The 14,759-nt window shown below is 44.4% G+C and overlaps 1 protein-coding gene across 7 annotated transcripts in view; it reads left to right on the top strand.

Moving 5' to 3' along the window:
- Positions 1 to 14,759, top strand: part of MPP7 (membrane palmitoylated protein 7) — a 340,879-nt gene that overhangs the window by 23,916 nt on the left and 302,204 nt on the right. The window lies entirely within an intron of this gene.

Below are 14,759 nucleotides of genomic sequence, written 5' to 3'. Positions count from 1 at the left end.
AGAGGTGTAGTTCTAAAACTTATGTTTGAAATTGTATTCTTTTTATCTCTGCTCCAGGCTAACTTAGATTTTGGCCTGAGACATGATCACTTATTTGAACCCCATCTGTGTACTTGCTGTTGAATGTAACAAAGAGGAAGAAAGATTCCCCGTCCAAGAAGCATACATTTTACATCTTATTTACTTTTGTGAAAGGTATCAGAGTGCACTGAATAATATATCTGGTTACGTGCAGATATTCTGTTCTCTGCTATAGGATAGTGTAGTAAAGTACAAAACTATACATAAAGATGGTAAATAAAATGCTGCATGTAGCGTTTGTCTGCAGTTTTCATTACTGACATCACACAGATCAGTTTTCTGTATGGTGAGGAAACTCAGCTACATTTGGGGTCACTTCCTAATAAGAGAGATCAGCTTCATAAAATAAAAATAGGCCAAGAAATGCAAGTTAAGTATGTACGGTAATGTCATAGGCAGAGACAAACAATTGAAGATTTTTAGGTAAGGAGTTCAAATGACAACTTTCAATGTTGCAATCTCCATCTGCTGGTAGATACTAAAGTGTCAAGACTAATAAGTAAGCTCAAATAAAATGTACTCTCTTTTGTGGAGATGCTGGGAAGCTTTTGGAGAATCTCCTGTCAACAGACATTAATTTGCTCCTCTCTTGAGTGATCAGTATTCAAATATGTTAAGTGCATCTAAATCTCTGGAGATATACAAAGCTTTTACTTCGTAAAATTAAGGATTACTTTTGATCCCTAAACTTTAAAATGCATTATTAGTCAATTATAAAGTGACACTGTATATGGATGCACGGCATTTCAGGTTTCACTTTCAAAAAATAGATTGCGATGCCAAGCGTCAATGTTTTAAGATGATGCATTCCCACCCCGGTGCCCAGTCTCTCTCTTCTCCCCGCCCCGTAAGAAACTACAACTTGTGATTTCGCAACTGTAAATCCAGTCCTTTCTTTTTATATCGGAGATTCGAGGCACAGATTTTATTCCAATGCTGCAATATTTGTGTAATATTTAAATGTTTCTGTGGAAACCTTGGCATAAGATAATGTAGCAACTTGGTGATATTTATATAGATCAGTGGTTCTCAAACTTTTGTACTAATGACCTCTTTCATGTAGCAAGTCTCTGAGTGTGACCCCCCATTATAAATTAAAAACACTTTTTAATATATTTAATACCATTATAAATGCTGGAGGCAAAGCAGGGTTTGGGGTGGAGGCTGACAGCTCATGACCCCCCCCCCCATGTAATAACCTTGCGACCCCCTGAGGGGTCCCGACCCCCAGTTTGAGAACCACTGATATAGATGCTCATGGGCTCCCGTCACCATAACGTAGAATCATAGAACTGGAAGGGACCTTGAGAGGTCATCTAGTCCAGTACCTTGCACTCAAGGCAGGACTAAGTATTATCTAGACCATCCTTGTCAGATGTTTGTCCAACTTGCTCTAAAAAATCCCCAGTGGTGGAGATTCCACAACCTCCCTAGGCAATTTATTCCGGTGCTTAACCACTCTGACAGGAAATTTTTCCTAATGTCCAACCTAAAATGCCCTTGCTGCAATTTAAGCCCTTTGATTCTTGTCCTATCCTCAGAGGTTAAGAAGAATAATTTTTCTCCCTCCTCCTTTTAACAGCCTTTTATGTACTTGAAAACTGTTATGTCCCCTCTGTCTTCTCTTCTCCAGACTAACATCTGAGTGTCTCACAAATATTTAAAATTAGAAACACAATAACACACTTCCTTTCCAGCCTGTAGGAGACATAGCTTGACTAGTTTATTGGTTTGTGTATGTGACTGTGAGAGACCCTTTGACACCTGGCAAAGAGCATATAGAATCATAGAATCATAGAATATCAGGGTTGGAAGGGACCCCAGAAGGTCATCTAGTCCAACCCCCTGCTCAAAGCAGGACCAAGTCCCAGTTAAATCATCCCAGCTAGGGCTTTGTCAAGCCTGACCTTAAAAACCTCTAAGGAAGGAGATTCTACCACCTCCCTAGGTAACGCATTCCAGTGTTTCACCACCCTCTTAGTGAAAAAGTTTTTCCTAATATCCAATCTAAACCTCCCCCATTGCAACTTGAGACCATTACTCCTCGTTCTGTCATCTGCTACCATTGAGAACAGTCTAGAGCCATCCTCTTTGAAACCCCCTTTCAGGTAGTTGAAAGCAGCTATCAAATCCCCCCTCATTCTTCTCTTCTGCAGACTAAACAATCCCAGCTCCCTCAGCCTCTCCTCATAAGTCATGTGCTCTAGACCCCTAATCATTTTCGTTGCCCTTCGTTGTACTCTTTCCAATTTATCCACATCCTTCCTGTAGTGTGGGGCCCAAAACTGGACACAGTACTCCAGATGAGGCCTCACCAGTGTCGAATAGAGGGGAACGATCACGTCCCTCGATCTGCTCGCTATGCCCCTACTTATACAACCCAAAATGCCATTGGCCTTCTTGGCAACAAGGGCACACTGCTGACTCATATCCAGCTTCTCGTCCACTGTCACCCCTAGGTCCTTTTCCGCAGAACTGCTGCCGAGCCATTCGGTCCCTAGTCTGTAGCGGTGCATTGGATTCTTCCATCCTAAGTGCAGGACCCTGCATTTATCCTTATTGAACCTCATTAGATTTCTTTTGGCCCAATCCTCCAATTTGTCTAGGTCCTTCTGTATCCTATCCCTCCCCTCCAGCGTATCTACCACTCCTCCCAGTTTAGTATCATCCGCAAATTTGCTGAGAGTGCAATCCACACCATCCTCCAGATCATTTATGAAGATATTGAACAAAACGGGCCCCAGGACCGACCCCTGGGGCACTCCACTTGACACCGGCTGCCAACTAGACATGGAGCCATTGATCACTACCCGTTGAGCCCGACAATCTAGCCAGCTTTCTACCCACCTTATAGTGCATTCATCCAGCCCATACTTCCTTAACTTGCTGACAAGAATGCTGTGGGAGACCGTGTCAAAAGCTTTGCTAAAGTCAAGAAACAATACATCCACTGCTTTCCCTTCATCCACAGAACCAGTAATCTCATCATAAAAGGCGATTAGATTAGTCAGGCATGACCTTCCCTTGGTGAATCCATGCTGACTGTTCCTGATCACTTTCCTCTCCTCTAAGTGCTTCAGGATTGATTCTTTGAGGACCTGCTCCATGATTTTTCCAGGGACTGAGGTGAGGCTGACCGGCCTGTAGTTCCCAGGATCCTCCTTCTTCCCTTTTTTAAAGATGGGCACTACATTAGCCTTTTTCCAGTCATCCGGGACTTCCCCCGTTCGCCACGAGTTTTCAAAGATAATGGCCAAGGGCTCTGCAATCACAGCCGCCAATTCCTTCAGCACTCTCGGATGCAATTCGTCCGGCCCCATGGACTTGTGCACGTCCAGCTTTTCTAAATAGTCCCTAACCACCTCTATCTCTACAGAGGGCTGGCCATCTCTTCCCCATTTTGTGTTGCCCAGCACAGCAGTCTGGGAGCTGACCTTGTTAGTGAAAACAGAGGCAAAAAAAGCATTGAGTACATTAGCTTTTTCCACATCCTCTGTCACTAGCATGCCTCCCTCATTCAGTAAGGGGCCCACACTTTCCTTGGCTTTCTTCTTGTTGCCAACATACCTGAAGAAACCCTTCTTGTTACTCTTGACATCTCTTGCTAGCTGCAGCTCCAGGTGCGATTTGGCCCTCCTGATATCTTTCCTACATGCCCGAGCAATATTTTTATACTCTTCCCTGGTCATATGTCCAAGCTTCCACTTCTTGTAAGCTTCTTTTTTATGTTTAAGATCCGCTAGGATTTCACCATTAAGCCAAGCTGGTCGCCTGCCATATTTACTATTCTTTCGACTCATCGGGATGGTTTGTCCCTGCAACCTCAACAGGGATTCCTTGAAATACAGCCAGCTCTCCTGGACTCCCTTCCCTTTCATGTTAGTCCCCCAGGGGATCCTGGCCATCTGTTCCCTGAGGGAGTCAAAGTCTGCTATCCTGAAGTCCAGGGTCCGTATCCTGCTGCTTACCTTTCTTCCCTGCGTCAGGATCCTGAACTCAACCAACTCATGGTCACTGCCTCCCAGATTCCCATCCACTTTTGCTTCCCCCACTAATTCTACCCGGTTTGTGAGCAGCAGGTCAAGAAAAGCGCTCCCCCTAGTTGGCTCCCCTAGCACTTGCACCAGGAAATTGTCCCCTACGCTTTCCAAAAACTTCCTGGATTGTCTATGCACCGCTGTATTGCTCTCCCAGCAGATATCAGGAAAATTAAAGTCACCCATGAGAATCAGGGCATGCGATCTAGTAGCTTCCGTGAGTTGCCGGAAGAAAGCCTCATCCACCTCATCCCCCTGGTCCGGTGGTCTATAGCAGACTCCCACCATGACATCACTCTTGTTGCACACACTTCTAAACTTAATCCAGAGACACTCAGGTTTTTCCACAGTTTCGTACCGGAGCTCTGAGCAGTCATACTGCTCCCTTACATACAGTGCTACTCCCCCACCTTTTCTGCCCTGCCTGTCCTTCCTGAACAGTTTATAACCATCCATGACTGTACTCCAGTCATGTGAGTTATCCCACCAAGTCTCTGTTATTCCAATCACGTCATAATTCCTTGACATCACCAGGACCTCCAGTTCTCCCTGCTTGTTTCCAAGGCTTTGTGCATTTGTATATAAGCACTTGAGATAACCTGTTGATCGCCTCTCATTCCCAGTATGAGGCAGGAGCCCTCCCCTCACAGACCTTCCTGCCTGTGCTTCCTCCCGGTATCCCGCTTTCCCACTTACCTCAGGGCTTTGGTCTCCTTCCCCCGGTGAACCTAGTTTAAAGCCCTCCTCACTAGGTTAGCCAGCCTGCTGGCAAAGATGTTCTTCCCTCTCTTCGTAAGATGGAGCCCGTCTCTGCCCAGCACTCCTCCTTCATGGAACACCATCCCATGGTCAAAGAATCCAAAGCCTTCTCTCCAACACACTAGTGTCAGATTTAACCAAACAGCATCTTGTAAGGTATCATTAGGGCCCTATCAAATTCATGGCCATGAAAAATGTGTCCCAGACCATGAAATCTGATATTCCCGTGAAATCTGGCTATTGTAGGGGAGGGGCAGGGCTGGGGTACCCCAGGCAAGGGCTCCTACTATGGCTTAGGCTCCAGCTGCTAGTCCTGGCCCAGGCTGGGGAGGGATTGGTCTTCCTCTTCCCCTGCAGTGGCTGCTTCTGAGCTAGGTCAGACCCACCTCTGGGAACCTCCCCTGGCTGCAGGAAGCCTGCTGGCTGCCCCCCAACCTGGATGGGAGGCTGCCGGGAAAACCCAGATGTATGGTAACCTACCCCTCATTCCCTGTGACGCTCACTTCTGAACTGCTGCTGATGGTGGTGCTGGCTTTAGAGCCTGGCGCCTGGCACCTGGCCAGCAACTGCTCTCCACCTGCTCAGCTCTGAAGGCAGCGCCACTGCCAGCAGAAACAAGGGTGGCAATCCCATGACCCTCCTACAGTAGCCTTATGACCCCCCCCACGACCTCCCCAAGACCTCGTTTTGGGTTGGGACCCCCACAGTTACAACACTGTGAAATTTCATTTGTAAACACCTGCAAGCATGAAATTGACTATTTTTAAAAATCCTATTACAGTAAAGTTGGTAGGGCCCTAGGTATCATGTAAAAACTGGTGACATGGTGGTCATGAATATCATTGCATGATGTATGCATGCATTGTGTATAAAGAGTTACATGTGTGTGCTGGATATATGTTCTTAAAATACATTTTGGAGGTGGCAGATAAACAAGTCTGCCCTAGATAATGAAATTTGTGGATTTACTTGTCTGCATAGTTTGATTACAAGCAAAGAACAACAAAAGTGCATTTACATCTAGGATAAACAAAATGATTAAGCCAACCGAAAGAGCAAATTGATCAGAGGAAGCATGGTGTCTGCACACCAATGGTGGAGAAAAACTCTGAGGTATGCATTTTAAAAAAACACATTTAAAATGTTTATTGCACTATATAAAAAACAAAACCTTTTAGTTATCCATCACTTAGGGGACAAAGGGAACAGCATTCTCTGATTCTGTGAATGGTGAATCCTTCTGCCTGAGGGGCTGGAGATAATCACTTGATAAAAGAAAAGGCATACTTGTGGCACCTTAGAGACTAACAAATTTATTTGAGCACAAGCTTTCGTGAGCTACAGCTCACTTCATCGGATGTAACTGTAGCTCACGAAAGCTTATGCTCAAATAAATTTGTTAGTCTCTAAGGTGCCACAAGTACGCATTTTCTTTTTGCTTATTTTTGCAATAAGTCATGTCAGTGCTGTTAAAATAATTTGTGTGCATTCTCAGTTGACTTAACAGCCTGATGTGTTTTCTCTCTCTTTGGAGACAACAGGCTTGGTTAAGAGAGAAGTTAGAGGGACTGGACACTGCAGAGGGATGCCTCCGGGGAACTTGGTAAATGTGATTCACTGAATGTTACTTACAAGGCAACACTGAGACTGACAGAGTCTCTAGGAGTTTTCTGGTTAGGCAGACTGATTGGTCTGGCTGGGAACTGTCATACAGTTTAAGCTTGAACAAAGCTCTCTCTTTCTGAGACAGAAGTAACGCAGTGGCTTATTGTTCTGGGCTCCTTAAGGGAAGTGTGAGAGGAAAATGAGGGAAAACTAAGTGGAAGAAATGAATTTTGCAATTTAGTTCGGAAAATAGCATCCATAATCCCTCTTATGCAGGAGTGAATTCCATAGTTTAGATCCAGCTGCTGTGAAAGTTCTGTCATCTTGAGTCTTTCTGTGTTGGTCAACTGCCACTATCCTTCTGGAACGTTTATCGTTGAGTGTTGTTGCAGGGGGAAAGGTTCTTTTGGGTACCTACAGCCAATCCCATGGAAAATTTTGCATATCAGAGACGGAGACCTTGATCTGGATTTTCTATTCAGTAGAGACTCTATGAGAGCAGAATACCAGGAATATGTTTACAGTGGCATGTGTTAAGCAGATAGAGTTCTATCTGCCAAAACTTTTCGCTGTGTCTTGCTTCAATCCTAGATATAAGTCGCAATAATAGAGCCTGGTAATGCCATGTGTAGATCATTGTAACCAGATCTGTCTTATAGCTTGCAATCTCCTGGCTAGTAGTATCTAAATGAAAGTGAGATTATTTTTTGCTTCTGTGGCTAATTTTGTGTTTCAGTACCATTAATAAACTGAAGAACCACAAAGCAGCTGTTGGCCATGTTTGTGTGATGCAAACCTGGCAGGGTGAATCTTTAAGGTTGTGAAAGGTAAAGAGATTACGGACCACGGATCAGCATGAGGGTGCAGATGTGTGGTCAGTCTCATTGGTAGAGCCCTGCTGTAGAGTATGGAAAGTGAGGTTGCAAATTAGAGATCTTTTAAATTGGTATAGGCATTGGGTAACACTTCCTCTATCTGTCCCCCAAACAGCTTATGTTCTGATGTGATACTGGTACCTGGCACTGGCGAAAGAGCCCTGCTCTGCTTCCTTCAGGAAAGGAGGAAGGGGGGTGATATCATAGCCCTGGTAAAACTTCCCCTGCTGGAGAGTCACCAGGCTTCTATGTTTGGGTCCCACACACTGGACAAGTGTGCTTCAGGTCTTAATAGGCTCTGGAATGTTTCCTGGGCACATAGTCTGTTAATCCATGGAAGTGGGACCTCATGGTCCAGCTAACCTAGGGCCCAAGACCATCATGGACTCCCCCCCGCCCCCACCAAGACACCACAGTTACTTAAGCACACCCTTTCCCAGAGCTCCAACTTTGTGGTCAGTCTGGTTTATAGTTAAGCACATAACACACACACTTTGCAAAAGAGATTCTGAAACAATTATTCTTTTCTTTAGACAGTGCAAGATATATTAAGGCAAAACAAAAAAACACCTACACGCCCTTCCCTGCATCAGGTTCCCCATCACACTGGACCATTCTTTGGGCTGAGTTAGAGTCCTCTAGGATGTCCAGGATCCCCTCTCTTCTCCTGCACAGCTTTGCTTTCTATCTGTCCTCTTCTCCCTCTCTCTCAAAATAGTGGCTGAGAGTTGCCCTTTTATAAAGTTGCTGTCCCCTCTGCTGGTGACTCCTTGTCAGGTGATCAAAGTCCCCTGCAAGGTGGTCTGTTGCTTAGTTATCAGGCTACTAAAGTGGGCTGGTTTTCTTGGTCCACCCACTTTTTGTCAAAAGGAGCTTCCAGTTGAAGAGAAGACTATCAAAGTTTAATAACCCTCCATTGTTAACCCAGTGTCACCATCCTTGGGATTACATCCCAAAATGGAGGTAAAAAGCAGAGAACACAGGCTAGCTTTACAATTAAAATGGAGATTTCAGTTTGATCTTCATATATCAAGTTCATAATCGCCGGCTGGAGTTCATAAGATGTGTATAGACAAATTCCCCAAATCATCAAAGATGGGTATACTCTTGTTTTGTTTTTCCCCTGAAAGAAGGGAGGGCTTGTATCATTAAGAGTTGTAGCAATTGTGATATCACTTGTTGATAGTCCTAGTCATTGTTCTTTGTCCTGTTGGGGCTAGAAGGAATGAGGAGAGAAATGAAAGTACAGAGACACTTTAGAGCTCTTTCAGGTTGTAGTAGCTGGTTTTTCCACTTCACTGATATGGGTGTGACCTATTTGTTATGTGGTTGTTAACAAAAGGAGGGAATAAAGGGCTTCCTTGCCACTGTAGTATACCAGAATATAAAGATAGGACACTTCAGATATAGTGCCCTAGTTCACAAATACCAGAGTGCAATAAAAATTCTGTATAGGATCTCTGAAAAGGTATTCTATAAACATTTATGTAAGAGCAATATACCATACAAATATTTGAGCTAGAGTGCTGAGTCTTAGTTGTATGGACTTGGGTGATTATTATTACTTTTTTTTAAACATCAATACACTGGAGTTGATCGGTTAACAAATGTGTGTGCACCTTGGATTAATTACTTTAAAATCTCTGCCCAAAGCTCTGTTAGGTTTATCAAACAAGAACTCAAAAACAGGCATTAAGCAAGAAAACATTTAAACAGCTTGTTTACGATCACATTATATTTTTATAGTAATATCTCTTGAAACCAAAGTACTATGTTTACAAACACTTAAATGTCTTCTTCAGTAAATTGTAACTTTAGAGTTTTGAAATGATGCTACGTTTTGCAGGATTTGCATGCACGGCAAGTAAATAACAAGGTGAAAAATGGTGTAAAAGAGCTCAATTTTCCCCCCGTCCAGCATCCTAAAAACTCACTTGCTGGAGAAATTTCTTATTGTGTAAAAATCAAGTGGAGAGGATTAGATGCCTACTTGCTTATTTAGATCAGCAGCAAGAGACCCTAATGACCCAAACAAAATCAGTTTCCAGTTTTCTTTCTGTTTTAATATCCTTAGCAATTGGAAACAGTTGGGGAAATATTTAATATAAACCACACAATGTTTAACTACTTGAGATACTGCAATATAAAAGCAGATTGATAATGTCTCACTGATGTTGTCACTCTTCCAGATTAAGTTTAGAAATGCTATTTGGATTCAAGCTTGCTTTTTCACAAACCCATATGTGCATATAAAAGAGCCACTTTGCTTTCAGAGTATGTCTTTCTGAAAGAGGCACATATTGTTTTGGTCACTGGCAGAAAAGGAATTCTTAACTATTTACATTTTTGAAAGGGTTTTCCTTGTACAGATTCTTTTAAACAGTTTGCAGTGGGAGACCAACTGAAAGAAATCATTTCCAATTTTAAAGAGATGATGCCAAGGTGTACTCCTCAAGTACATTCCCTTTTAATTTCCAAATTGCAGCATAACTTTTAATTTAACTATTAGCGTATTAAGATGAAGATTAGAGTAGTACTAAAAATTCTGTGACGATGCAACCTACTTGAGAATCTTGCATGCTGCTTGAATTTTTAAAGCAATGGCTTTCAAGAAAAAATTGAGTATAACTTCCACTGCATAGCTCCCTAGTACTGCCTCCCTGGGTGATAACTTTCTCTTGCAGCTCTAGAGCAGTGGTCTTCAACTTTAAGCACAAGATCACCTTTTGAATTTAAGTACAACACAGGATCTACCTCAAAGAAAATGTGGAAATAACAGTTTATTATGTAATATAAAGCTGAGATCAGTTGCTTAATATACATAATTATACATTTTTCCCTGCTTACTGACTCTCAGTGTGACACTTGTGACTGCACATCATCTACCAGTATCTTAAAATTCAGGTTAGAAAAGGAGTACTTGTGGCACCTTAGAGACTAACAAATTTATTAGAGCATAAGCTTTCGTGAGCTACAGCTCACTTCATCGGATGCATCCGATGAAGTGAGCTGTAGCTCACGAAAGCTTATGCTCTAATAAATTTGTTAGTCTCTAAGGTGCCACAAGTACTCCTTTTTCTTTTTGCGAATACAGACTAACACGGCTGCTACTCTGAAAATTCAGGTTGTAATTTGAAATAGCTAGTTGGATGCAGTCCTGCAGATGTGCATCTGTGAGGCGGGTGTGATACTTGGACTTGATAACCTTCATTTGTAAGAAGGCCATCTCACACAGATCGGTGGAACCAAAGTAAGTTTTCACTTTTAAAGCACAGGCCAATAGAAGGGGATACTTTTCTTGGTTTACGAGTCCCCAGAAATTGCTGTCCCTTGATCTGGCTTTTGGCTCAATATCACTTTGCATGGTAATTATCTCCATATCAATTCCACTACTTCGTAAATCAAACACCTGATGGAATGTTGCAGCCAACCCACTAACGTCTGCTGGAAGGAACGGATTTGAGATATACATGATAATTGGCTCCATCATGTCTAATTCTTGAAATCTCCTGTTGAATTCCTCTGCTAATTTGGTCAGCTGTGCACAGAACTTTTCTGCGTAGAATAATTTTTCTTTGTCTTCAATTTTTTCTAGTATTTTCTCTAGACTTGGGAAGTGCTGCCACATTTTATCCTTTAACTGGGAGGACGACAGACCCACTTTCAATTTGAATGGATTCACTGCATTGATCATATGTGATAAGTCTCTGTCCTTTCCCTGAAGTTCACAGTTCAGCTCGTTCAATTTGGACATAGTCAGTAAGGAACCTGACGTCTAGCAGCCATGCATTGTCTGACAGCTCATTGCACACTTGGTTTCTTGATTTTAGAAAAGTGATGATTTCAGGCATTAGATCCAAAAATCTTTGCAGGATTTTCCCCATGCTTAACCACCTCACATCTGTATGGAGGAGCAGCTCACTGTAAGCAGCATCCACTTCATCAAATAAAGATTTAACCAGGCGTTGCCCCAGGGCTCTTGCTCGAATTGAGTTTACAATTCTGACAATGATTTTCATTACGTGTGAGAAGTTTGTAACTTTACTCGCTAGTGCTTGCTGGTGGGTTATACAATGATAATTCACAAATGAAAGAAAATCTGGATCATTTTTGCAAAATGCAACAAAGCCGGCATGTGCACCAAACATGGTGGGTGCACCATCTGTTGTGATTGAAACAAGTTTCTTGATTCAAATGATTGATTTTCTCAAACATGTACTTTTTTAATTAATTGTAGATATCTTTACCTTTTGTTCTCTCTCTTTAAGGGGCAAAACAGTCAGAAGGTCCTCTTAAGTTGTCGCACCCTTAAAAACCATTCGAACAAAAACAACTACCTGGGTTGTGTCGGTCATGTCGACCGATTCATCAAACTGCAATGAAAAGCATTGAGAGTCATTCGGATGCTGCTGTAGTTGCTAAAAGATGTCTTTGGACAAAGATTCCACCCATCTTGCTACTGTGGAAGCATCAAGCGATATGCTCTGGGTTGTCATTGATTCCTCTTAGTTTTTGAAGTCTTTAAATAAGGAGTCCGCTGCCACAGTCATTGCCTCTTTAAATACTTCTCCATTCGTAAATGATTTCTTGTGTTTTGCCAGCAGATGGCAAACACAAAACGATGCTTCAGGAGAGGCCTTCCCTTTTGCTGCTGGTTTGGTAAAACATGACTCTTGAACATTCAAAACAGCCTTCAATTCATTAACTTTCTTTGTACGGCATGTGCTATTTATTGTTTTGTGGTGCCTTTCTAAATTTCCCATTTTACTTATTGATATACTTGTGTGTCATAGAATAGTGGTTCTCAAACTAGGGCCGCCGCTTGTTCAGGGAAAGCCCCTGGTGCGCCGGGCCGGTTTGTTTACCTGCTGCATTCCGCAAGTTCAGCCAATCGCGGCTCCCATTGGCTATGGTTCGCCGCTCCAGGCCAATGGGGGCTGCAGGAAGGGTGGCCAGCACATCCCTTGGCCCGCGGCACTTCCCGCAGCCCCCGTTGGCCTGGAGTGGCGAACCGCAGCCAGTGGGAGCCACAATTGGCCGAACCTGAGGACGCGGCATGTAAACAAACCGGCCTGGTCCACCTGGGGCTTTCCCTGAAAAAGCGGCGGCCCTAGTTTGAGAACCACTGACATAAAGACATATGCACTTATCTTTCACTGTTGCGTACAGAAATTCCATTTCCCATTCCGAATGGAAGTTGTAGGTTTTTCGGTTTCTTTTTAGATGATCCGGGTTTGTCACTCATTGTTAACGCTAGCTAGCTGGGTATGTATTTTTTATTATAAAAAGAGGAGAAGAGAGGAGAGCACTAGCCACAATTGTAGTTTAACTGACACTTCTGAGCGTCAGACATGCGTGCCACACGTGATTAGCTTTTTTCCTTCTCTTCCCCCCCCCCCCAGTTCTGCATGAGTTATGGCGCCTCCTGGTTATTAGGAAAGAGGAAGAGAGCACCCATGTACTTTGTGGGGATAAGATTGATCACGCTGGAGACTGTCTTTACCCCTGGCTCATGTGCAAAGAAGAAATAGTTTCAGTAAATTTAACAGAGAACTAAAACCCAATGAGCTTCAATGAAAGGGCCCTCAAACTTGGTTGGTTGTTTGCATTCATCTGTCAGATCCAAGTGCTCAGATCTGACTAGTGCTTCATGCAGGCTCCCCAACTCCAGAGGGAGAAAGTAGTCAGTGCTGTCTGCTTTCCCCCCAACCGTCTTCCTTCCTGAGCAAGCACCCAGGCCAAGGAGAAACCTCCTGCAGGGCTTGTGGGAAGCAAGGCTTTGCATTTTCCCACTCAGCGCCTCCTAGCGTGTAGGACGGCTGCCCTGCGAGCTGGAGGCTCGGGGAGAAGCCTGTGTGGATGCGTGCGCCATGGGGCTTGGAGGTTGTTTGCTTGACCACAAGCCCTGTAACGGGGTCTGAGTTGTTGCCTAACTCTGTCTGTGCTCCTACTGAGGAAGTGCCTTCTCCTCAATGCTTGCAGGCAACAGCCCCAACTCCCCTTGCCAGTTGGTTAGCTGATGGTTTAATCCCCCACCAGCACTGTTCCCTCTAAGCTGTTCGCGTGTGCGCATGCAGATGGATCCTAAATCCCGCATACATGGTGAAACACCACACGCACAAAGATTTGCACAGAAACATGACAATTTGCACAAAAGAAATTTTTTGTGCACATGCCCTGTCAAAAATTAGAGGTAAAATTGCCCACCAGGGAGCTCCCTGCTGAATGTGCACAGGCAATCTGTGTCGGCAGCCTCACCTTCCCTCCTGAGGCTGGGGGGACTGTACTCGGAGAAATGCCTTCTTGTGGGCCAGATCCCCCACTTTCCATAGCAGCTGGACCAGCTCTTTCTCATGGGATTCCAGTTTAGCCCCCTGAGCACTAGCAGTCTTTCTGAACAAGATCACCAGGTAGGCGGGGGGGGGGGGGGAGGAGGCAACGGCCGGGGGTGGTGGCGGCAGCAGCAGCAGCAGGAGGAGGAGGAGGTGAATTGATTGCGGGGGGGCAGCAAAAAGTGGGAGGAAGCAACAGCAAAAGGATGAAAGGGCAGGGGTAGAATGGATAAGAGGCAGGAATACCAAACTGGGTTGAGGCAGCAGCAGGAAGGATAAAAAGTAGAGGGGTCCCAAGAGAAGGGGGGAGGCGAGAAGGAGTAGTAAAAACTGGGGGATAAGTGGGTGAGAGGCATCAGGAGACAGAGGAGCCAATAGCACGGGGAAGGGGCAGCCGTAACCTGAAGGTAATGGGGCAGGAGGAGAAGGCACTTCCTAGCAAATGACAAAGTTGCCTCTGATATCAACGTGTCTTCTAGTGCCCAAGGGAGACCAGCCCAGCCCCTCACTCACTCTGCGTGGTCATTGCAATTGCCCTTCTCCCTGCTGGTGATGTGTAAAACCACAGAAATGTGAACAGCTATGATACCGCTTTGTGATCACTAGAGTTCCAGTGCCATTCTCTCCTGGGGCTCTGTGAAAGGAGAAGAGGGTGACCTGGTTTGTTGTTCAGGGGACATTGTTCACTGTAGGACGAAGAAACTCCAGCACGCGCCACATTTTAAAGAAGCCCAGATCAACTCCACAGGGAATCCGGCTCTGCTGAAACTTTGAATGGGGGGAGGTTAGATGGGGAGTAGGGTCAGAGAAGGGAAGGTGGATTGTGGCGGGGCAGGGGATGGGGAGCCAGGCTCCTAGGGAAGAAGAAGGAGATGATGAAGAGCAGGTGATGTGACTTCTCCACCAGGAATGGAAGGAAAGCAGCAATCATATGAAGCAGAAGGATAGGAGTCGGGCTGGGAGCGGAAGGGAGACAAATGTGGGGTTTGCCAGTAAGCTTATTTTGCTTGGAGGCTCTGGATAAGATACTGATAAAAGCACAGTTTGTCTGGGATAAGCTAGTTTGGCTA

Source organism: Dermochelys coriacea, chromosome 2 (genome assembly GCF_009764565.3).
Source record: "Dermochelys coriacea isolate rDerCor1 chromosome 2, rDerCor1.pri.v4, whole genome shotgun sequence".
Classification (NCBI taxonomy): domain Eukaryota; kingdom Metazoa; phylum Chordata; order Testudines; family Dermochelyidae; genus Dermochelys; species Dermochelys coriacea.
This window is presented reverse-complemented; position numbering and strand designations above follow the sequence as displayed.